This window comes from Globicephala melas, chromosome 2 (assembly GCF_963455315.2).
Source record: "Globicephala melas chromosome 2, mGloMel1.2, whole genome shotgun sequence".
NCBI lineage: Eukaryota > Metazoa > Chordata > Mammalia > Artiodactyla > Delphinidae > Globicephala > Globicephala melas.
Genome location: NC_083315.2, coordinates 41,893,174 through 41,920,036, shown reverse-complemented (window position 1 = coordinate 41,920,036; position 26,863 = coordinate 41,893,174).

Genomic DNA, 26,863 nt, shown 5'->3' with positions numbered 1-26,863 from the left:
ATATACTCACGTCTAAAGCCTGAGATAAAGTTGACTAGGCAGCGTGAATGTCACATACTCTATATCTCATCTGTCCTCTGAGGAACGCATAATAAGACCTGAGATGCATCTTGTTGAAAATTGGATGCTGAAATGATAGGATCATGACACTTAAATATATTCTTGTTTATTTGGTCCAGATCCCATGTTTCTCTCTTCTTTAAATACTTCTACCATCCTCCTGTCCTTCATGATTTATCATCTTTATTACTGAGAAACCAAAACCACAGAAACTGGTTGTTAACAATACTCATCCTTTTAAAAAATGTATTTATAAATCAGAGCCCCTTCTTTTTCCAAAGCAAATAAATTGTGAAACCTCTAGTCCCCCAGAGACTTGACTATTTATGCAACTCCCTTGAGAAAAGGAAATAAGAAGTAAAGATCCTGAACTCATCCCGTCTCTGCCCTAGGAAACCTAAGATACTTGTCAAGATGAAGAGAACAAGATGCTGGCCTATCAAGGGATTGATTGTTCCTCATCCTAGCTGTATGGCCAGGAGCAAATGTCATCAAGTCCTTACAGTGGGGATGAGAGTGAAGCAGAGCCAGCAACACCTTCCAGAAATATTCAAAATTATAATGAGGAATAAATTAGTTAACTGCAAGTGCTTCCCAAACTTTCAAGAGTATACAAATTACCTAGGGATTTTGGTAAAATGCAGATTCTAATTCATAATGCTAAAGGATGGCCTGAGATTCTGCATTTCAGCAAGTTTCCAGGAGATGCTAATGCTGCTGCTCTAAGGACCACCTTTTGAGTAATGAGGATATAAAAGAATCGTAGCTCTTAGCAATTATTATTGGTGTTGTTCATATGATCTCCATAGCAAGAGTAGTAATGCTGGTAAGTGGCAGAGTTGAGATTTAAATCCAAGACTAACTCTCCCTCCCCACTCCTATGTTGCCTCTGAAAAGGAGCAAGATATGCTTAGAGCAGGGCTGGGTGACAACTTCATAGAATCATTATGCCAGTGGTCTACCATGCCAGTAACTTTCCTTGAGACAATTCAGCCCTGATATCTTAAAGGCTCCAGAAAGTAATTCCAGCAGAGGAGTGAGGAATTCGTTAGAGCCTCCACCACATTATCACATGCTGAGGACTTTCCAGGTTGCCCAGAAAGCATCTGTCAGCAAAGTTAGATTCTATCAAAAATGAAAATTGAGGCTTAATTCAGCCTGGGGAGGAAACTGATTAACCAGAAGATGGGAGATTAATCCCCTGGGCCACATCTCAGGGGTGAGAAGGGGCTGACTGTTCTATGTGCATTAGAATCAATTAAGCACTGTCCACCCCAGGAATCACAGGGAGGAAACTCTCTCCCAGGACTGAATAAGCCCGGAGACAGAGGCACAGACCTTCACTCTTATGGCTTCTCAGTGGAGGGTTGGGCCTGAATAAGCAGACTCCTGGCTTTATAGGGGGTGTGGCAAGGCTGCTGAGACAAGCCTGGCATTATCTTACACTTACAGCACCTTTGAGGCAGGAGTGCTTGGCATGTTTATATTATTTTGTCTTAAATATGCCAGTAGTCATGGGGAAAGGAAGCAGAAATAAACTCTGAGAAAGGAAGAAGTGGGCCATCCTCACATTCTAATACATTGGCGTCAGACCTTGGGAGCTGGTTACAGATGCATCAGCAACTAGTTGTGGAAGGTTAAGGACTAGTGACGTATTTGCAATCACAGTAAGTTTAAAATTTGACTAATAAGACTTATGACTAATAATAGCTACTCTTCTGCCTCAGATGCTGCATTAGCATGATAAATACATCATCACAGGCAATCTTTCCTGTAGCCTTACGGGGGATGGATCTGTGACCCCTGCTTTACCAAGAACTGGAGTGAAGTTGCTTGCTGGCTTCCAAAGGCACAGGTGATGCTACAGAGAAATTTGCCTTTCATAGCAGTTGAATATGTTGGTAGAGAAAAGAGATTGAGCATGAATCAGAACACAAGATTTGTGAAAGCACACGAGGGAAAAGAGAATAGAAGGGTCTCGTCATTACTGACGAAGATACAAGCATGATCACCCAATCTTTCCTAGCTATACAAAGCATTCACTAGAATATTTGTGAGCTTTATTTGTGGGCAGTGTGTTGGAGGTTCAGACTCGTTCTAGATGTGGCTACCGTTTCTTAACAATGCTTCTCTCTCGCCTCCACTTACAGCCACATTCATTTGAAGAAGGCAGTGATGATCTGAATTAATTCTCCCTAGGCTTGGCATCACAAAGCCTACATTTATTTTCACCCAGGTCACTGGTGTGCCCTGGAAACTGAGGAATAGCAGCTACCTTTTCTGATCCTGTATCCTCATCTGTAAAATGGGACTAACCCTACTTACTCTATAGGACAGTTGAGATGAGCAAACAAATAATAGTTGTGAAAATTACTTGAGCATGCTGCACAAGTGTTAGGTGTGGAACATGTGGAGGGAAACCACTCTCCTTTCTTCCCCAGGGAAGCGCCCAGCCTCAAGCAGGTGTATTCCTATTTTCTAGTTCTCTCTCAAAGAGAATGGCAAAGGATGCATGAATCAGCAGAGCATACAGCACTGCCTTTTCTTTTCTCAGGGTCATTTTTCCTTTTTCTTCTCTTTCTACTGGCAACATGGCTTTTTGAAGATTGACAGTGACGCTTATTGGTTGGGTCACTTCTTTATGACCAAACAGAAGTTCTCTTTAGGAAACTGAAACATGCCTCCTTCCAACATCCACACTGAGAGAGGGAAGTCGGCATGAAGATAATCAAAAAAATCACAGGCAAACTGGCCAATCCAGTTATATCTGACCTTAGGTCATAACCCAACCCTCCAAAATCTCAGGAGCAAACACAGCACACACTCCTGAGCGTGCGCACACAAGCTATGCATCCTCAGTATGAAGGGAAACTCCCTGTCCCATCTCACACCCCATGTCAAAGCAGGGTCTCTACCAACTGTCAGTATCAGCCAGGAGGACCAAAGCTGGAACAGAAGTCAAGGTGGGGCCATTAACTAATGGTCATGGAACCAAAACCTCATTGACAGAGCAAAAACAAGGTTAGGAACGGGCTGAAGTCTTCTCAATATAAGAGCAGAACTTCCTAAATTCTGTGATGCTCCCTCAGGGCTAACGTGGTCTTGCCTCTGAGAGTATTCACTCAAGATCAGCATTCCTGGACATGTTCAGGCAAAGTCTGCAGAGTCATTCCAATTTGGACGTTTCCAGAGAGGATGGGAAGCTCCACTTCCTGAATAACTTCTCCAGTACTTTCCAACGTTTGTCTCATTCCCACAGAAGAAAACTTGGGAAGGAGGGACATGAAACTGGCTTCTACACCTGGTTTTTGTTCTCTTCTAAGTTTGTAATTATTTTCACTTCTTGCTTCTTTCTGACTTTTTTCTTTCCATTCATTTCAATTCTTACGCTTTGGGGGGTAAAATTAATTTGTGCTAATAATTTGAGAAAGGAAGTCCAATATTTTGAAAAACATTGGAGGCACAGAGGTTTTTTTAAAAAATTTTTTTAACATCTTTATTGGGGTATAATTGCTTTACAATGGTGTGTTAGTTTCTGCTGTATAACAAAGTGAATCAGCTATACATATACATATATACCCATATCTCCTCCCTCTTGCATCTCCCTCCCACCCTCCCTATCCCACCCCTGTAGGTGGTCACAAAGCACCAAGCTGATCTCCCTGTGCTATGTGGTTTCTTCCCACTAGCTATCGGTTTTACATTTGGTAGTGTATATATGTCTCTGCCGCTCTCTCACTTCATCCCAGCTTACCCTTCTCCCACCCCGTGTCCTCAACTCCATTCTCTACATCTGCATCTTTATTCCTGCCCTGCCCCTAGGTTCTTCAGAACCTTTTTTTTAGATTCCAGATATATGTGTTTGCATACAGTGTTTGTTTTTCTCTTTCTCATTTACTTCACTCTGTATTACAGACTCTAGGTTCATCCACCTCACTACAAATAACTCAATTTCCTTTCTTTACATGGCTGAGTAATATTCCATTGTATATATGTGCCACATCTTCTTTATCCATTCATCTATCAATGGACACTTAGGTTGCTTCCATGTCCTGGCTATTGTAAATAGAGCTGCAATGAACATTGGGGTGCATGTGTCTTTTTGAATTATGGTTTTCTCTGGGTATACGCCCAGTAGTGGGATTGCTGGGTAGTATGGTAGTTCTATTTTTAGTTTTTTAAGGAACCTCCATACTGTTCTCCATAGTGGTTATATCAATTTACATTCCCACAAACGGTGCAAGAGGGTTCCCTTTTCTCCACACCCTCTCCAGCATTTATTGTTTGTAGATATTTTTACCATGGCCATTCTGACTGGTGTGAGGTGATACCTCGTTGTAGTTTTGATTTGCATTTTAGAGGCACAGAGTTTGAAATCCTAAATTCTTATCCCAGGAGCTTCTTTGAAGAATATGCCAAACCTCTTGTCTTCCTCTTCTGCCATTAATTTTGATTTGAAGTCATGTATTAACCTATCATCCATTTCCTTGCCAAGGAATTATGAGGGTGTCTTGAATATATTAACCTTACATATCCTAGGATTCTGTCATAGATTGGACAGTCTTTAGCTCCACAACTTCTAAAAGCGCGATATTCAAAGGGAAACTTGCAGCTTGACTATTCCCAAATTTTGTCAGAGATTTTAAAAAGCCTGGCTGCCCTATTTCGTCTACCACCACGTTGAAATACAAGGATCAACACTAGGGCTTAGAATATATGGAGATAATTAGGAATTCCCTAGGGAAAAAAAGGAAGTAAAGGATTAACCAAGGAGAGCTATTAAATAAAGGATTCATTCTTTCTTCTCAGTTATCACACATAGAGTCTTCCTCCCCACTCCAAGCTCCTCCTCAAACCATCCTCAATCAAAGCAGGAGCCTATCAGAGGGAGAAGAATGTCTCTTTTTTTTAATCCCTTAAATTAGAATTCTCTACCTGAAATTGTGAATGCTAGTTAATAATAAGCAAGGCCCTAGGGCCTTGAAAGGACCTATGAAGCAGAGTTTGAAATACAGAGTGGATTTGCCAGTTGCTTTGGTTATGCATCCAGCATACTTTTTAAACACAATAATATCTATCAACTGGTTAGCACCTTACATGTGTCTAGTTTGGGATTTTCCCATAAACAGAGACTGAGTAAGGAGTTCAGAAGGTGATGCCTGAATACACAAGTGAGGGAATGGAGACAGTGAGGCAGGGAGCAGGACAGGCCAGAAAAAGGTGCCTTTTCAAAGTCACTGTGCAAAGCAGCAGGGCTGTGCTCTGCAGGGAGCTCTGAGGAGTGTACAGCACACAGCACAACTGAGCACTGGGGCACTGACCCACTGCCTCCCCTTCTCCCTTGGATAGGGCTGCTCTAAGGGGTCTTAACTGCTCCCAGCCCCACTTCCTGTTGCTACTGTGCACTGGCTGAGCCAGCTCCAGATGCCTGTGGCTAAAAGTGGAAAGAGGCTCTGTGCATTGGAGGAGGATTAGAATCGCCGCCAATGGAAGTGGATGCACAACTGCCCAGCTGAGCCACAGCTGAAATCAGATGTGGACGGCCAGAATGTGACAAGCAACACAAAAGGGTCTGATACACATAGACACACATCATAACCCGTCTGCTCCTTCCACCTCATGACTTTTGTGCAACCTCTGTGGAGAGCAATTTAGTCATATCTTTTCAAATAAAAAATATACATACCACTTGATCAAGAAGCTCAGATTCCAGGGATTTGCCCCGTGAATATTCTTGTTCATGTGTGAAATGTCGTATGTACAATGATGTTTACTGAAGCATTATTTGTAATGGCAAACAATTGGGAGGAAAAATCTCAGTGTCAATCAATATGGAGCCCATCAAATAAATAATGATATATCCACAGAACAATGGAATTAGGGTGATAATTAACTATATTCGATAAGTTGCATGAAACTGTCATTAACAAATCAGAATGGACACTCAATAGACAAGAAGAGCAGCCAACTGGCACGCCCATAATGATGCATAAAATGTCAGTCATGGGGCTTCCCTGGTGGCGCAGTGGTTGAGAGTCCGCCTGCCGTTGCAGGGGACACGGGTTCGTGCCCCGGTCCAGGAAGATCCCACATGCCGCGGAGCGGCTAGGCCCGTGAGCCATGGCCACTGAGCCTGCGCGTCCGCAACAGGAGAGGCCACAACAGTGAGAGGCCCATGTACCACAAAAAAAGAAAAAAATGTCAGTCATGAATGGCAAATCTTGTAGCAGTTAAAAAATGAAACTTCCCTATAGTCACAGTTATAATTCCCTTTAGATCATCATTCTGTTAAGCTAACACATATATATGGAATTTAAGAAAAAAAAAATGTCATGAAAAACCTAGGGGTGAAACAGGAATAAAGACACAGACTTACTAGAGAATGGACTTGAGGCTATGGGGAGGGGGAAGGGTAAACGGTGACAAAGCGATAAAGAGGCATGGACATATATACATATATACACTACCAAACGTAAGGTAGATAGCTAGTGGGAAGCAGCCGCATAGCACAGGGAGATCAGCTCGGTGCTTTGTGACCGCCTGGAGGGGTGGGATAGGGAGGGTGGGAGGGAGGGAGACGCAAGCGGGAAGAGATATGGGAATATATGTATATATATAACTGATTCATTTTGTTGTGAAGCTGAAACTAGCATATCATTGTAAAGCAATTATACTCCAATAAAGATGTTAAATTAAAAAAAAAAAAAAGAAATAAACAATATAGAAAATAATTCTAGACTGACCAAACAAAAAAAAAGAAACTCAAGCTGAAAGTTCAAGCATCGTGCCCTCAATTCCCTTGGCTAAATTCTTCTGCCTTTGATGCTTATTTGAAGGGTGAATGGAAGGATATATTTAATATATTAGGCTTATTATACAGTTATTAGTAGAGTGGTTTTTCTCCATTTTATTCTAGATGTCTAAGCACTTGATTGAATTAAAAGCAGGAGTCCTGTGTGTGAACAGCCAGACCTCACAGAGTTAAACTAATTCCACAGCAGGATCACTTCATCAAGCAAACTGATAAATCACACTCAGCGGGGTTTTTCCTTCTTCCTGATAGCTTTCTTCTCAACTTTAATATGCAAACAAAATTGTATTAGCCTTAAGGAAAAGTATCCAGAATCTTGAATCCTACTTAGTCTTCCCCATGGAAACCAAGATCCTGGAGAGGTATGTCCAGACCCATGTAAAACAAACCTCTCCATCCAGCCTCCTGCATTCTCTGTCTTTAAAGGCAGAGAAAACTCACAAACCCAAACCACATCATGCTTTTTAAATCTCAAAAGGGGCTCACCTAGGATCCCATGCCTAGAATCATGGCTTAAATTCAAAGTGAAAAAAAGCAATTCCTGGATTGGAGCTTCCTGGGGAGTTGGTTATCCCTATAGGGTCTCTCCTGCACCTATTCAAGCAGCCATCCCGTCCTCTGGCCTCAACATGTGTTCGGCCAAGTGTAGGATATACACACAGTACAATACACCCGAAGCAACCATCATAATTTAGACTGTCAAGGAAGCAAAAAGCAGTCCCTACCTAGAGTTCTGTCTGGCATTCTGCTTTCTTTGCCAGCAGGGAGATATCCCTGGGGATAAAAGGAAAATCTCCTATATCAGGGTTAATTCCAAGAGTGGTAAGGATTCAGCACAGTGTAGGAGTTAAGCCTCTGTTCATTAAAACCATCGTTCTTCGACTGGATGTTTTATGAAAGACTGTGAACAATCCCATAAAACAAAAGCACTTGCCCCTCTCTTTTCCAACCTTGGAGATTACAGTTTGGATCCACAGTAGTTTAAAACAAAGCACATGGTGAGAAGGCTAGTTCATCACAATGACAAGGACTGCAGTAAAATTTCAAGGAGTTGAGCACCATTCAGCTCTGTTCACAGGCTGAATATGATGATAAAACTTGTTGATTCCCTAGTCTTCACTAGGGATTGTGGAGCCAAGGGTCCATGGGGAGTTCTGGGGCTTAAGGGGGAAGCAAAGGGGTTTGTGCGGAAGTGAGTTCTCACAGCAAACAAGACAGGTGTGTATGCTGGCATCTCTTTGGAACATCGGTCTCCAGACAGGCTTGTCCTATTTCCCTGTCATGTCACTGAACCTTGCCCATAACTGAAACAGGGATGCTAAGTTCACTTCATGAACTCTGCAAAGTCCAAAGTGTAGAAACACAGGTTAGTAATTTCCTGTCTAGATTTTGTAGTTAAGGGAAGGGCAAACATGAGACAAGCATATTTTAAATTTTCTTTTATAAATAAAATACTATTTAAATTAGTAGCATCAAATTTCTCTTCCATTAGGACATTTATTTTCCATTTGTCATTAAAAACAAAAATTTCAGGGCTTCCCTGGTGGCGCAGTGGTTGAGAGTCCGCCTGCCGATGCAGGGGACACGGGTTCGTGCCCCGGTCCGGGAGGATCCCACATGCCGCAGAGCGGCTGGGCCCATGAGCCATGGCCGCTGAGCCTGCGCGTCCGGAGCCTGTGCTCCACAACGGGAGAGGCCACAACAGTGAGATGCCAGCGTACCACAAAAAAAAAAAAATTCAGATAAATAAAACACCTTTAACCCCACCCATTTCATTCCCTTCCCTTTACACATGCCCCACGACAATTACTCAAGTTTGGTATTTATTTGTCTCACATATGTCTCTATAATTGTATATGTATATACTACTGCACAATAACTAGTATTACTTTGCATGCTTTTAACTTTTAAAAAGTATATGTATTTCATTCGCGTTTGGTATTTACCCATACTGGTGTCACTGCTCCAGTTTAATCTGGCACCATTTAATAATGCATTATATGAATCTACCACAATTATTTATCCCTTCTCCTGCTGGTGTGTAGTTAAGTTGTTTCCAACTTTTCACTATTACAATACTGCTACAATAAACATCAATGAACATCTTTGTACTTGTCTCTGGCACATGTGAAATGGTTGTGGCATGTTTTGAATAAAACAGTATATCTTGGAGATCTTTTTGTGCCTGTTCATGTTGTTATCCCTCATCTTTTTAACGCTTAAACAGCATCCTAGCAAATGAACTCACTAAAATATATTTAAATGTGGATTGCTGAACATTTAGATTGCCCTTCCCTTTACTTTGAGATATTAACAACAATGCTACATGTCTCTATGAGCTCACGTGACAGTTTCTCTATTGTATGGACCTATAATTGCGATTGCTTGGTCAAGAAGTGTGTGCTTTCAATTTTGCCACCTACTGCCAAATTGCTCTCCAAAATAGCTTTACTGATTTGCACCACGACCAGCAGTGCATGAGGATATCCACTACTCTACCACCTCACCGTCTCTTAGTACCATCTTTCCTACAGGTTTTTGCAAGTTGATAGATTTGAAGTGACATCTCAAAATGTTTATTTTCATTTACATGATTACTTGTAAAGTTGAGCATCTTCTCATGTATTTCATCATCTGCTGATTGTGGGTCCATATCCTTTGTTCCCTTTTCTTCTGGGGTGACCGTTATAAAAGTCTGTTTCCGATAATCCCTATAGTCTAATAACTTTAGGAGAGGATAGTCCATTGAAAACTTAATTGAGAAAAGTCGAAGTAAATAACAAATAAAACGGCTAACAAGTAAAATAATTCTAAAATCTAGTAAGTAAATGAAATTAATGCATATCTGGTTCTCAGAGCTTTGGAAACTCGACAACGATGGCTGTTCTATAAGTGAGAGATGTCTGCTCAGAAGCATGTAAGTCTCTGCTATCAGTGGAAACCCAACACTGCTTCATGCCCGCTTTGCATGAATAGGGGAATAGGGAAGGAACTAACATTGTCGAATATTGACTCTGTACACAGTGCTTAACAGATATCATCTCATTTAACCCTCGCAAAAAAACTGTGAAAGAAGTATTATTTCCCCCCCTTCGAGGATGAGGAAATAGAGACTCAGAGAGAATTAAATGCTTACCTTGAGGTCATGAAGCTTGTAATCAGCAGAGCCAGCATTCGAACCCAAGTTTGTCTGCCTCCAAACCACATGCACTTTCCACTGTACCAGAGATTCATAATCCTTATGGATACTGTAGTTTGAAAAGAAGGATGGCATTTGGAATGGTAGCCATCCTTCCAGAAATAATTATTTAGGGAGCTTAATAATGCCCAAATTTTTCTGAATCTAACCATCAGGGACCTTCAGAGGCACCCTTTCCCCACCACAGTTTCCCTAAAAGGAAACAGTGGCCATCACATTATTGTTCAAATATTGTACCCTCTGTGGGGAATTAATATGCATTCTCTTCTGCTTGCCTTACACTTGTCCTCCTACTAGGAAAGGAGTGGTTAGTTTTTCAGGAAGCAATATTACCTGCTTCCTCAGGGGGTTGATGACTTGACAAGGCATGCTAAGGAGGAGAGATGAATCAGGTTTGAAAGAATATAAAACAAGGTTTTTTTCAGTGAGCACTAGAATTTATGCTAAAAATTTTTGAATTAAACACATACCCATAGAATATATTACACATTTTTTAAACTAGTGGTTTATTTCCCAACTACAGCTGTTGGGTGATTACAGAAGGAAGCCAAATTGAGCCCTGACAGTATGCAATTTGGGGAACTTTACAGGAATTTTTGAAGTAGTTTTCATAGCTCTTAAAATGTCTTGAACTCTGACAGACTTCCCAGGAGTTGTAGGGCAAAGCATTTTTTAAACTCCCAGTGGGGAGATGGCCAAGGTCCTCTGCATTGTACATCATCACCTGGATGTGATTTCAGCCAAAGCTCTGCTGGACAGTTCCCACTGCATCCTCCCACTTCCCACAAGCACTTTTCCACTTTCTGCCTTCAGATTCTTTTGAAGTCAAGGAAGCTTGTTCAGTCTTTGTACAGAGCCAGAAATTCAAGAGAGTTAACGCCTCTGGAGGCATTAACTCCAGAGGAGTTAATGGAGATTAACTCACCCAATAGGAGATAAAATCAGTAAGTAAATGTCCCATCTCTGGCCCTACAAAATGAAATTCTAAAGCATATTCTACATACCCATTTACCCATACCCATCGATTCAATAATGAATGCACTTTTTCTTGGATTTCCTTCCTTCCCTCTCTCATTCTTACTTTCCCCATCCCCCCTCCCCAGAGCACTTCCCAAATAAACTACTTACACTCAAGTTCTTTTCTCAGGTTCTGATTTTGAGGGTACCTAAAACAAGGCCCCCAAATTCTCACATATATCTATGTATCATTTTAGATATAACCTCCTCCTTTAAGAAGCCTTCCCTGATTTCTTCTAAGTATTAAAAAAAAAAGCATAGCTAAACTTCCGTTTTATCACACCATATTTTAATTAGCTACTTATTTTTCCATGTCCCTCACTGAACAGTGAGCTTCTTGCAGATAGAGACTGTATACAATTGCATGCCGAATCCCTAGCACAATATCTGATACATAGTAGGCACTCAGTAAATATCTGATGGATAGATAGAGACAATAATGTGTAGGTACCGGGCAAAGTACTAGACAGTCATATACCAAGATGAACAATATTCAATATTCCCTTTGGTCAAGAGGATTCAGTGCACTGGAAGTGACAGATGTGTAAACAGATAAATTGCAAAGCATCATGTTTTGCTCTCCAGTGGAGACGTGAAACAAGCATTGCTTAAACTCTACCTTGAAAGGCAGAGAAAGGCTCTCAGAAAGATATTTGAGCAAGGACTTGGAGAAACTTGGTGTGTCTTTATTAAATTAATAAAGACAGTTAAAATAAAATGAGTTGAGCCTTTATTTGGTACCTGTTACTTGTACAAAGGGCTTTTCTGGCAGTATCTCATTTAACCTCCAGAGATAGATATTGAACAGTTCCATTTCCCAATTAAAGAGACTGGAGTTTGTGAGGTTAAGAATTTGTCTCAATTTGCACAAATAGCAAAAGGTTAAGCCAGGATTCTGGTTTATTTAATATCCAACATTTATTATAACAAAACTTGCTATTCTGGGGGTTACAATTCAAGATGGTGCTATAAGAGGATCCTGAACTCATCTCCTTCCCTAAATACACTGAGTCTACAGCCTCATATGAACCAACTTTCTCTGGAGAAAAAAACAACAACAACTAAAAACTGACTGAGCAACTCCTACACCTCAGGTGAATGAGAGTAGACCCACAATGAAACAGGTAGAAGAGACTGGGACACAATCTTGTCATAAACCCCAACCCCAGTGCTTCCACCTACAGTTGGGAGAGAACTCAAAACCCTCTCCTTGAGGAGCAGAATTTGAACCTCACATAGGGCACCACCAACATTTAAGACCTGCACCTTAGAGATGAGCCCCCAAAACATGTAGCTTTGAAAACCAACAAGGCTTACATCCATGAGACCCACATGGCTACAGCAATCCGAAAAACAGCTCTTAAAGGACTCAAATGCTCAGACTCACCCACCTCAGGGCCTATTGCAGAAGTGGTTGATACAGGGCACCCAAATTTCTGTGGGAGAGGCTCACTGGCTTGTCTTAGAGCTCTGGCTAGGGGCAAGCACCTGATTGGACAGACATTTGGGGGCATGCTCTTCAGACAGAGACTGACGGGTCTATGCTCTCTCTGCCTTGCTCTCGCTGGAGAGAATCATCTTCTTTTTTTTAACAAAGACTTTTTTCTCTCTTGCTCTTTCTCTTTTTACCCCCAGCAAGCACCATTTATATTCCTGTCCTCCCTCTGCCTTGCTCCAGCCAGTGGATGCCATTTCTTTTTCTTCTTTTAAATTCTAGACATCTTTTTTTTTCTTTATTTCTTTCTTCCTCTCTTTTTCCTTTCTTCTGTCCCAGTGGGAGCCATTTCTACTCTCTCCCTCTACCTCACACTCCCTCTGCCATTCTCCAGACTACCCGTATCTCTAGGAAAGGAGCTTTTACACACATCTGGTTCCCTGGTTTTACATCTGGTGACTGGGTTTTTGTGGCTGATGCCAGGGGACACTTCTACATCACCTGGCTCTGGTAGCCAGTAGGGCTTATGCTCATGGGCTTCACAAGACTGTAGCCAATGGAGAAAGAGTTCTTAAATGGTTACCACCCCCAGGGCACAGCAAGAGGCAACAGACCTAGGAGTTTGGTCTTTCTATGGAAAAAGCTCAGTAGCTAATCATCATAGCTGCAGCCTGAGGGGCAGGCTTCTAATTAAACACACATCTAAAGGCTTACTGTAATCCCTTCCAGAGACTTTGGATGGTGAGCATTATCTTTATGCTCTCCCTCTGCCATGCTCCAGAGCATGAGAATCTCTCAAAGTGAGGGTTACATGCATCTGGTGCCCTGGTTTTTATTCTAGTGCCCTAGTCTTTGAGGCTTCTGCTCAGGGGATGCTCCTTGATCATCTGACTCTGGTGGCCAGGGGGACTTGTGTTCCTGGGTCCTACAGGACTGTAACAATCAGAGAGATAGTTCTTGGCAGGCCACCCCCTCCAGGGCACTGCACAGACAGCAGACTGAAACACCCCCAGTCTTTCTGTGAAGGAGGACTCTTTGCTTGTCCTGGAGCTTCAGCCTAAGGGACAGGTTTCAGGCTTGGCAGACGTCTAGGGGCTAGAGACGTGCTCTCAGAGAACGCAGGCTGGGGATGCCATCTTTGGGCTCTACCAGAATGTTGCTTGTACAGTCATCTGGAGCCCCAACTTTTGCTACTGCTACCCAGGGGATACCTCAAAGTCACTTGGCTCTGGTGGGCAGTGGAGCTTATGCTTGTAGTCCCATAAGACTATATATATTTCATACTTTGAAAGCTGCTACCTAAAGCTTTGGCTTCAAGGCAGCATGAATCTAGCTGTTGACTGAGCTCCTACCCTTTGGGACACTGCCAGGTCTTGGCACACCTTCAACTACTCTGAGCCATTAAAAATGAAATAAGCTGCTTGGATAATCACAAAGGTTTGAGAGACAACCAAGACCTAGTGCAGAGTTGAATGATGTTTCATCTCCTACATGAGGCCACTCTTTCAAGACTGGGAGAAGTGGCTGTCTTATCTTATGCATAGAAATCAATACAGAGAATCAAGCAAAATGAAGGAACAAAGGAATATGTTCCAAAAGAAAAAGCAAGATAAAACCTCAGAAAAAAATTTAATGAAACAGAAATTAGTAATTTATCTGATAAAGAGTTCAAAATAATGGTCATAAAGATGCTCACTGAATTTGGTAGAAGAATGGTGAACACAGTGAATGGTGAACATCTTCAAAAGAGATGGAAAATATAAGAAAGTACCAAATGGAAGTTACAGAGCTGAATAATACAATAATTGAACTGAAAACTAAACTAAAAGGATTCAAGAGCAGATTAGAGGAAGCAGAAGAAAGGATCAGTGAACTTGAACACAGAACAGTGGAACTCACCCAATAAAACCTGCTACTCTAGTGGGATAAAAGTCAAAAGATGGGTTATTCCCTATGTGCCAAGGACTTTCATGTGAATCCAGGCATGGGAAAAAACAAACAAACAAAGCCTCAGGGAAAAGGGGTATGATGTCATTTTTGAAGAATGACAGGGCTTTCCTGGTGGCACAGTTGTTGAGGGTCCACCTGCAGATACAGAGGACACGGATCCATGCCCCGGTCTGGGAAGATCCCACATGCCGCGGAGCGGCTTGGCCCGTGGGCCATGGCCGCTGAGCCTGTGCGTCCAGAGCCTGTGTTCCGCAACAGGAGAGGCCACAACATTAAGAGGCCCATGTACAGCAAGAAAAAAAAAAAAAAGAATGACAAACACTACCACATACCCCCACATAGCCTCAGCCACATGCTCACTCCACACCAAAGTTCAAGTTTATCCTTCTGCAGTTGAAGAGTTACAGGTTCTGCCTCCCTATCTAGTTAGAATGGTGTGTACAAGCCTCTTCCCTCTCCCTCCTTTGATTCAACTTTTCTTGAAAAAAAAAATGTATACACACACACACACACACACACACACATATATATATGTATATATATATGTATGTGTATATGTATATATATGATTCTACTTGGAATCACTTGTTATTTCTTCAAGCACTTCTCAATTGTTTTAAATCAATCCTCAGAACCTCCCAAAAGGTGCATCTGTGCGCATCTCTCTCTCTCTGACACACACACACATGTGCCAAAGAAAGATCACCAACGATCACCTGAATTATATACATAAGGGTGATTTGGGGATATTACTCAGTAATTAGGAGATAATGCTAAAATTTTAAGGCTAAACTCTCAAGACTTCAAATTTCCTCTCAAAATGTGATCAACTCTGCTGTAGAAGCAAATTATTTCAGCGCTTTCATTCTCAGTAGAGTCATAGTACTATTTTAGCAACTTCGTACAGGTGAAATATGCTTAACATGATCTATTACAGAAGTCATTTCATAAAGGTGGGAAAGAGAGAAAGGGGAAAGAAGAAAGAAAGAAAGAAAGAAAGAAAGAAAGAAAGAAAGAAAGAAAGAAAGAAAGAAAGAAAGAAAGAAAGAAAGAAAGAAAGAAAGAAAGGAAGGAAGGAAGAAAGAAAGAAAGAAAGAAAGGAAGAAAGAAAGGAAGGAAGGAAGAAAGAAAGGAAGGAAGAAAGAAAGAAAGAAAGAAAGAAAGAAAGGGAGGAAAGGAGGAAGGAAGGAAGAAAAAGAAAGAAGGAAAGAGAAAGAGAAAAAGAAAGAGAAAGAAAGAGAGAGAAAGGAAGGAAGGAAGGAAGGGAGGGAAAGAGAGAAAGGGAAGAAGGGAGAGAGGGACAGAAATTGACAGAAGGAGGAAAGGGGGAAAGGGAAGGAGAAGGAGAGGAGAGGAAGCTACTTTTCTTCAATGGGAATAAGTGTAGCTGCTGAATAAAGAAAAATAAATGGTAAGGAAATAAAATCCACTTTCCAGGTTTCTTTTCCATTAAAAAACACGAAGCTTCTTTCATTGCCTCTGTTCTGCAGTACACCAGGCAGGAGGGGAAATTCTAGAGGAGAAAAAATATCTTTGCTCTTATTTGAAATGCAGCATGGATAGATGAAGAAATTGAGATCTTCTAATGGCTCAGAAATAGCATAACTGATTAAGCAAGGATCCTGGGATGAAATGAGTAACTCCACTTTATATTATTTAAAGGAACTGACTCAGAAGAAGGGAGAGAGACTAATCACAGAGTGATGGGCAGTTATCAGTACCATATCAAAGGTCTGTTAATGGGATCTTGGAATGAGAATTGGGCTGTGAGTTGGTTTAGTTGAAGACTGTTAAGAACCGCTTCCAGTAAGACTCTAATCCCCACAGGACTGAAGAAAGTGACGGCACTGCATAAAACATGACCACGGTTTATGGCACACTTTCTTGCAAAGATCTCAGGCAGCCTCTGAGGAATTGACAAAGCTATGATTCCATGTTAATTGATACAAAAGGCACTGCTTTCCAGATGACCTCACACCTAATTGAATAAGGCAGACACACTTACCGCATGTGATCATGTCTATTGCATGCATTATCATCATTTAGCATTTATCAGCCTTTACCAGTAGCCTGTAACAGTTAAGAGGGCTGATTCTAAGATCTGATAGACACAACCCCTATCAAAAAATTAGCTCTGTGAGTTTAATCATCTTTAAAATAGTGACAAAAAAACCCAGTACCTTCCTCAAAAGGTTGTTGTGGGTGAGGAAGACTAATGCATGAAAAATAAAATACCTGGCACACAGTGAACGTTTGTAAATATCAATATTATTTGCATTTTCTGAAAGCAGTGTGGGTGGATTTATTAGCTAGACTCTGCTCCTTGGGCAAAATCAGCTAATAATTTTCAAGCACCTATTTTGTACACAATGCTTTCATATATGCTTTTTATTCCTCATAGCACTTCAGTGAGGTATGCATTATTATTCCTACTTAAAAGCTGAGAAAATTAATGCTCAGGTAAGATAAAATAATGTGCTGTTCATCACTTGACTATAAAGACGTTTAACTTGAGCTCAGGTCTTCTGACTCCACAGCATGGACACTTATACTATATTATACATTACAGTGTTATGACTTTTTACATACATGAATTTTTATAGCCCATATCCATTCGTGTTTTCATAAGCCAGTTCTCCCAAACCAAGCCCAGTTTTATCACATTTGCCAATTTCTGTGGTGTAAATACTTCCACTATGGCCAATGTCAACAATAAGCTTGGAAAAATCTTCTATACTTAACAATCTGCTCTTACTAGCCATTATAAACCAGCTCCCAAAATTGACCTATTCTTTTATATAAAACTCATAGAAACAGAGAGTTGGAAAAGCGGTTTCCAGGGGCTGGGGAGAGGGGAGTAGACAGGAATAGGGAGAAGTTGGTAAAACGGTACAAACTTTCAGTTGTAAGACAAATAAGGTACAAACTTTCAGTTATAAGACAACTAAGGTCTGAGGAGTTAATATATAATATGGTGACTATAATTGTTAACACTGTGTTGTATAATTGAAATTTGCTAAGAGAGTAGGATTTAAATATTCCCACAGAAAAGGGAGGCGGGTAAATATGTGAAGTGATGAATGTGTTAATTAACTTGATGGAGGGAATCCTCTTGCAATGTATACATATATCAAATCATCATGATGTACACTTTAAATATCTTACAATTTTAATTGTCAGCTATACCTCATAAGGACCTACCATATAGCGCAGGGAACTCTACTCAATACTCTGTAATGACCTATGCAGGAGTCAAAAATACATACATATAACTGATTCACTTTGCTGTACACCTGAAACTAACACAACATTGTAAATCAACTATACTCCAATAAAAATTTTTAAAAACTGTACCTCAATAAAGCTAAAAAAAAGTGGGGTAATAATTAAATATTATTAAATGTATGTGTGTATATATATCCATATCCAGTTAGCACTAAAATAAAACTTCAGACTAGTGGTTCTCATCCTTGACTCTACATTGTAGTCACCTGGCAAGCTTTTTCAAAGTCTTGATTGCCTAGGCTGTACCCTGGCCTAGTTCTATCAAAATCTCTGGAGATGATAGGACAAAGTGCCCACAGCTGAGGGAAGTTAAAGCTTGATCCTGTGCCTCTTTCTGCCTATTGCTGACTGTGTTCTTTAGCTCTCAGCCTCCTGACTTTCTCAGACCTTGTGGGTGCAACCTTGGAGCCTACCTTGGAGAGGCAGAGTGTGTTACAGGGGCCAAGCCCAGACCAGGGCAGAGCCAGCCTGTAAATCAGAGCCAGCAAACAGCAGGGAACAAGGAAGTATAACACAAGCAATGACTCAGAAACAAGACTGGCAGCTGAGAGCAAAAGAGAAGTCCAATTCCAGACCAAGAAGAGGACCTAAGGAACTGAAGGGACACAGAAGCTAAGTAACAGGCAATCAAACGGGAGTTGCCAAGGCTCAGGGTGGGAATCACACCAATTGGTTCTACCCTCTGCCCAGCCACTGCTCACAGCATACCTGTGGGCAGCTCATTTAAATTCTCTTTGCCTCAGTTTCCTCTCCTATGAATGGGAGCAACGGTATCTTCATATAATGGAAGCTAACTCTGCCTCAACCAGAAAAGACTTTTTAAATTTTACTTTATCCTATTTTTCGAGCTCAGGTACACAGATCTGATCACCCACTTAAATACATGGCACACTTTTATCATCAGTCCATCTGTGGGTCTCTTTTTAATTTGTTTTTCACTTTATTTCTTGTTCTAATCTCATTCTCTTACCCTCATAAGCACCTTCCCTCCAGTATTTAGTATACATACTTCTAATCTACACCTATGTTTATTGTGTTCCCTTTCTATCTATGGAAATTATAGCTTATGAGTGAACCCTTTAAATTTACATAAGTAGTATGATAATAGTTTACTTGGGCTGCCGTAACAAAATACCACAGTTGCGGTGGCTTAAACAACAGACATTTCACACAGTTCTGGAGGCTAGAAGTCCAAGATCAAGGTACCAGCAGGGCTGGTTTCTTCGGAGGTCTCCTTGGCTAACAAATGGCTGCCTCTCACTGTGTCCTCACATGGTCTTTCCTCTGTGTGAGTACATATCTGGTATCTAAATTTCCTCTTCATAAAAGGACACCAGTCAGATTATATTGAGGCCTAACCCCAAAACCTCATTTTAACTTACCTCTTTTAAGACCTTGTCTTTAAATATGGTTACGTTCTGAGATCCTGGAGGTTAGGGCTTCAACATATGAATTTGGGAGGACAAACAAATTCAGTTTGTTATCAGTCCATAACAATTATTGTTTTATTATAGTAGATTTTTGCAGTCCTGGCACCCAATGAGCTACACACCTCCTTGGGACCATGTTCTGACTCCAGACTTGGCACATAACTTACTCTGGCTAATGGGACATTAGCCAACATGATCAAACAAAGGCTTGATAGCTGTTTGTGCATTAGGGCTTGCCTTCTCTTGCTGCTGGCAAGTCCTCTGCCACCATGTGAGAAAGCCCAAGCCAGCCCACAAGTTGTTGCTGACATGAGGCCCTCCCAGACATAAGGAGCCAACGTCGTGGCTAGATGGGCAGGTGAAGCCATCGCAGACAACCTAGTAACACTTCTTCCAATTGCCAACCAACTGCAGGGGAATGAGTGAGCCCAGAAGAGACCAGCAAAACTGCCCTGCTCATCCCAACCCCAAATGTTGACTCACAGTTAATAAATAGTGGTTATAAGCCAATAAGTTTGACATGGTTTATTAAGCAGCAACAGATCTCACAGCAGCTATGGATCTCATTCTATTTCTTACTTTTTTTCATTTAACATTATGTATTTGAGACATTGCTATTTGTAGATCTGTTTCACTCCTTCTGGCTGCTATGTGGCATTCTGTCATATGCACATGTCATATTTTACATATCCATTCTCCTAGGGAGGAACAGTTGAGCTGCCTCCAATTTTTTACTCCACACACATTCTTGGAGATATCTCATTATCTGCCTGTGTGAAAGTTTCTGTGGACACACTACTCAGAACTGAAATTTCTGTGTTGCAAGGCATATGAATACTTAATTGCACTAAATATTGTTGCATTGGTCTTCAGAATAGCTATAGCAATTTACATTCCTTCCAGAAGTGAAGCAGGGTCAGCCAGGGGACTTTTATATTTCATATTGGAGCAGGAATCATTCCCTGATGGCAGCTAGCTTTCAGCCTGCAAGAGAAAGTAAGTATAAGTCCTGAGCTGGAACAGAAAGGAATGGTCTAGAAACCAAAGCCCAGCTTCTGCCATAGGCAGATCTTAACACTCTTCATATAATTTATAAAGTCTGTAAACTATAGACTTTAGTTAATAATAATGTTTCAATATTTGTTTATTAATTGTAATGGATGTTACAATTAATGTATAGTTTAGGGATACATGTAAAATTGTAAAACTATACAGACAAGCTAAAAATATATAGTGATTATTTAAAGGGAAGATTAGAGGTTGTGATCACAAGGGCCATGTAGATATTTTCTGGGATGCCTATAATGCTGTATTTCCTGACCTTATTGAATAAGGGGTAAGTGTGCATTAAAAGAGATGTTTGGTTTAGTAATATTCATTAAGCTTTATTACTATATGTTAGCATATACATGTACATTTTATGTACGTTTATTACCATAAAAATATTTTTAAAGTAGAAATACACTGCAGTAACAAAGGAGATTTTCTCTGCCTGGTGAGATTATGGATATTTTTTCTTTTTCCTACATTTTAAAATATTTTCTAATTTTTTTTGCAATGCACATGAATGCTATTCATTATGTGAGAAGAGTAAACTCTACTTATTAAAGAAGGAAAGAAAAGCAGACTGTTAAAGAGCATCTGGCCAGAAATAGCCTTTTTCTTTCCATTTACAGCTTTATGTTGTGCTAAAAGTTGACTAGAAATATACCAGTTAGGGTCATCCAATTGCATGCCAAATGGAAACGTAAGGTAGAGTATAATGCACAAAAAATCTAGAACTGCTATAATACAGTTTTCCATAAGTCATTCTAATGATGTAAAAGATCATTTTTTCATAATTCCCAGTTTGGAAATAGGCTCACAAATAACAAAACTACGATGACTTTGGAGAAAACACAACGACCCACAGAAAAGATGGCAAAAAATTTCTTGCCATTTCACAGCTTCCATTTAGAAGCAATTAAACATCTGGGCTGGTGATTTCATTTGTGATGTCAAATATCACAGGGGAAATTATAAGTGAAATAGACAACAGCCTAAGCTTGATTTTGGGCAGGCATTTCAAGGGAGCCACTCACAAGATGTTTATCCTTAGATAAGTCCAACATATGATTGTATGTGAACTTATGCAAGTCATATAAGCCTCCCTGGACCTCAGTGTTCTCATCTGTAAAATGAAGACTTGGAAGAAATGACCTCTGAGGACCTGCTAGTATTAAAATATTATGATTGAGTCTATCCAACATGCAAGAGGACAGGTCTTATGATAAAATCAATGCTGAAGATAATAGCATTGAATGTCCTATAACATTTTAATCTATAACAATACTTTTCAATCTATGTTCATTTTATCCTCAACAACTTCTCTTTTAAGTAGAAATAGATATATCATTACACCTATCTTGGAAATGAGAAAATTGAAACAAATATTGACATAATGCAATAGACAGCAAAAAATTTCAGTGTCTTCTGAAAATGTAGGTTCTGCCATTGTACACCTGTGGACTCTTGAGAATTCTGGTTCTCAAGGTTTGGGTGTTTTGTTTCTTTTTTATTCTCATCTGTAAAATGAGAGGTTGAGCCAGACTAGATGATATCTATGATTCTTTTATTTTATGACTACAACAAATTCACATTCTAGTAAGTAGACGAGGTCCTGATTATGAAAATAGCCTTCCCCCAATCAATGGTCACCTTATATAGCTCAGAAAACTTCGACGTGTGTGGAAATGGCCTAGAAGTCACTTACTTGGATACTCTTCATGGTCCCAACAGCCAATATAGTGCACACCAGTCTCTTCTCTGTCACTGAACTGAGTCAACAGAGACCCACGCTCTGATTCCAACTCATGATCGCTGAACCTCAGTTTTGTAATCTATAAACTTAAGGGCTTTATCAACAAATTGTGATTCTGGCAGTTTTCGATTCTGTGGCCTGGCCTTCATGACAGTGGGTCTCAAACTTTAAGGGGCATCAGAACCACATGCAGGGCTTGTTAAAACAGAGGGCTGGACGGCAACCCCAGAGTTTCTGATTCAACACACCTGGGATGGGGCCCTAGAATTTGTATTTCTAACAAGTTCCCATGTGACGTTGATGCTGTTGGCCCAGGGACCACGTTTTGGGATGTTCATTGCTCTGAAAGGGATACAGCTCCAAGAGTAGGTGGACATAATAGTCAGCAAGTTTTTCATACTAAACGCTCCCTTTACTTTTCATCCATTGGAGAAGGCTGCCCTTTGTCCACGTGACTGTGCTTCAAATATTTGGAGATAATTTTCCTGCCCAGCTCCACCCTCTTATGGTCGTTTTCAAGCAGGCCATCATAAAAAGTTGTCTGGTAAAATTTAAACTATTTTCTCTAACTTGGTGGAGCAGTAGTGATTGACCATGTCAGCAATAGCAATGCTTTCAAAAAATAAACTAAAAAAAATAAACTAGTGAGGCTGGTTCATGTTGTTCTTAAATTTCTTCAAATTCTAGGACATATGTTCGAAAAATAGTCAGTATGCCACATTCTGCATTGCATTATTAGCTGTTAATTTGAATATACCTTCTTTCCCCAGTTTGATTATGTAGGTTGGATTCCAAGCTCCACCACTAATTATCTCTTGACCCTGGGCAAATTTTTTTAATTCCCTGTGCCTCAATTTCCTCATATGGTTGTTTTAAGGACCAGAATGAGTGTGCATGTGCATGCACGTGTACACACATACACAACATAGAACAGTGCCTGTGCAGAGTAAGCCCTATGTGTATTTCCTCTTATTGTAAGTTGCTTAAGGAAAAGGACAATGTAAATAGATATGTTTAAATAAATGATTGTCTTATAAAGGAATTGATTTCTCTAAGTAACTAAATTCATTAATAATAGAGGCTAATAGCTCATACGCTTAAAAATCTACAACTGCTCACTTCCTAGGAAAATGGATTGACTTAACTTAGCAAAACTAGTGAATTCAGTGTTTGCTCATAAATACATTGACAAGTTGCTGATTTTCATGCTTATTTTTCATTTTGCCAGCACCCTTGCCCTTCTTCTGATACCACCTACCACATCTGATCACTCCATACACAGGGCTACCAGGTAAGTCCTCACAATCAGGCTTACCTCTCCCAAGGTAAGCCAACCAGAGTGCTGGCATGAAAATCTTGAAACTAGAATGGAGAAAGAAAGTCAGTCCTTGAGCGGTTTACTATAGGATGGGAAGCTCAGGCTGGATTTATATTCTATTTTCTTATGACATAGACAGGAGAAATGAAGGAAACATTTGTACATAAAAAGGAGGAAGAAAGAAAGTGGTACGTAGAGAGAATTGTATGTAAAAGAAATAGAAAGTCAATGCTAAAGAGCATCTGTGTTTCTGATCCCAGGTTTTCCTGAGAACTGATAACATTTGTATTCTCAAGTTCTGTGAGACACCCCCGTATCTTTAAAAGAAATCCCGTTTCGGGCTTCCCTGGTGGCGCAGTGGTTGAGAATCTGCCTGCTAATGCAGGGGACACGGGTTCGTGCCCCGGTCCGGGAAGATCCCACATGCCGCGCAGTGGCTGGGCCCGTGAGCCATGGCCGCTGAGCCTGCGCGTCCGGAGCTGTGCTCCGCAATGGGAGAGGCCACGGCAGTGGGAGGCCCGCGTACCGCAAAAAAAAACAAGAAAAAAAACAAGAAATCCCGTTTCTGCTTGATTCAGCTGGTGTGATTTTCATCCACTTGCACTTAAATGATCCTAAACAATAATATGTTCTCCCAAGGTGACGTCTTAAGGTCACCATTCATTTAGATGTAATTGAGGCTACACCCAGAACTCTCCAGTAAACTTGGGTTTTTAAATGACAGTAAAAACTACAGGCATAAAAGTATTCCTCTACGAGGTAATACCCATGATGGTCAGTTCTCAAAAACGAAAAAAAAAAAAAAGATTTAGTGAAATTGCAGGAGGTCAAAGTCTGAATCTTACATAAGGTCACAGTCATTAGAAGAAGAATTCATGAAAGAAACAGGTTTAACCCAGGCATAACTAGGCTCATACTCCAGTTCAGCCCTGAGATTCTGGCTTCAGGGTATAAAAAAAAATAAAAATCTCAGCCTTCAATGAGTTCTGCAAATTCAAGTCCTGCCTTATCACATGAAGGAGCCAGACTGTAATAGACAACCTTGATCTGAGAGAGAGAGAAAATAACTCTAAGATTAAAAAAAAACAAAAAAAGATAAAGCTTCTTTTTGGATCTTCTTGAAAAGTCTTAAGCCACATTTCTACTCTCTCGACAAAGCAATCAGAAGACAAGCTTCCAGGGTTAGACAGTGATGGATGAGAAAGATCTGCTGGTCAGTTTTGGAGCTGCTCCCGAGAATGGCAGCGTGTCATCGTTTTACAGGCTCATTGTCTAGAATAGTGTTAGAAGCTGCCCTAACACGCACTTCCTAGAACTAACAAACTGTAATCTGGGTTTAATGGTTTCTTTCTTATCTCCAAAGAAAACTTACCAAAAGTAATCAGGAAGGCTTACCATGCAAGTCGTGCTATAATTGATATTATGGCTGGAGCTAATATGGCTTTAGACTCCAATTTTCAAAGGGAAAAGAGGGCCACCCATCTGTTCTCACTGATATGTTCTATCTCACTGCCCCGGCTGACTGAAAACCTGAACACCAGAAGAAGCTGCAGAGGAAAAATTTCACGAAAACACAGGAGTGTGAAGCTTTTGCTTAATCAAGGCCTCCTAGGTTGAGACCTTGCTGTCAGTCCCAAGGCCTATAAGTAAGTATTTAGGCAATATTAACCTTTTAGCTTCCATTATGATTAATATCATTTGTTCGCTTATTCCCTCTTTGTTGGATCTCTGCCTTCACAAGTTAGACTTTAATTGACCCTTTTAATTGGCCTCTGTAGGATGTGAAAGTGCAAAATTTCCCACAGATTAAGAGAGAGAATAGTCTGTCCCAGGAAAGCATTCTAATGGAGAGAGAAAGACAGGGATCATGACAGGGTTGTAGTTGGAGCTTTCCTTTAATTTAAGACCCCCAGAAAATATACTGTCTTATATCAGTTAGTTTAAAAAAAAATCATCACAGTGTGACCCTCTTGATATAACTGCTGAAGTGGCTAGAATATCAGGTGGTTTGTAAACCCTAAGATGCATATCGGTAAGAGGCCATAGCTACTCTTTTCATAAGAGTTCTCTTACTGACCTAATCAATTCTGCCTTAAAAGTGATGCTCCTACAGGGAAGAGTCTGGGGAAGAAGTCTCTGAAAACTTAACTCTTAAGCCTGCTTCCTAAAATCAAGGCTGAAGCCACGGCTCCACCAGCAACCACTTATATGACCTTGAACAAGTCACCAAATCTCTCTAAGCTTTACTATCTCATTTAAAAACACAAAATAAAAAAAACAAGAAAGAACCAATGCCTACCTGCAAGATGGGCTGCTAAGTACTCATCCATTCATTCCTGCAACCAGCAATCACCTTGTAATTCAAGGTGATAACTGCAATAGATGGGTTTGTATAAAATCCTGGGGCACAAAGATGAAGCAATCGATTGCATCCAGAGGTGTTGGGACAGGATGCTCAGGGAAGGCAAGTTGGAACTTGGAAGATTCATCATGTCATCCATGCCTAGGGATCCATGTGAGAAAAGGTGGGAAGACAAAAGAACTTGGCGGGTTGAGAAAATAGGTCCGGGGCTCCGTGAACGGAGCCTCCCATGGCGGGGGAACTGTGGGAACAGAGGCTGGAAAGGGAGGCTGGGGCCGGATTATGCAGCCTTAAAATCAAATGGCAAACTGCATTGGGAAACACTTTCTAAATGGCAAAATGAACATAAACGTCTGCTATTATGATTACTTCTTTTCCTCTTTCCTTCCCTAATCTCCTTAAGTACTGCAGAGAATGCCAAATTCTCCCATCAGTGTTTCACAGAGAGAAGCTTTGAAACCTTCAGACTTGAGCTTGAAACTGGGCTCTGTATACATGCTGCAGTAAACCTCAATTTCCCCATCTTTAAGCTGGGCTTCATAACACCTACTCTGCAAAAATGTTATGGACGGTAGGAATCATTTACATAAAATGCCCGGCACATTCTAAGTGGTCAATAAATGGTAGCCATTGGCATATTTTTATTGGCAATAATGTATATGAAGTGCCAAGATCAATGCCTGGCAGAGAGGAAGTGTTAATAAATCCCCTTCATTACTCTTGGAGGTGGGAAGGGCATTAGCCTCATTTGAAAAGGGGTCAGAATTCCACTTCTCCCAACAATTCTCATCTGAAAATTTCCACCCTCAATCATTCAATGGATCATGGAAAAACTTCTCCAAAGTGTGTTTTTCAGGCAAAGTAGTTCTATGGTCTGAATATGTAATAGAAACACACACACACACACACGCACACACACACACATACACACACGCATGCACGCACGTATGCGCGCGCACGCACTTACATACAAACACAGCTATACAGCATTTCCCAAACTTCTGTGACCACAGAACACATGCCTCTGTAGAGCTGAACTCAGTTGGAGAAAAGACAGGTTAGAGCTTGATAACATGCAGACATCTTATCCAAGAGGAGATAAAACCTGAACAACTTACAGTAGTAGTAGTGATATCCATAATTCAGTGTCTTCTATATGCTTAGAATGTTGCATGCATTATCTCATTAATTAATGT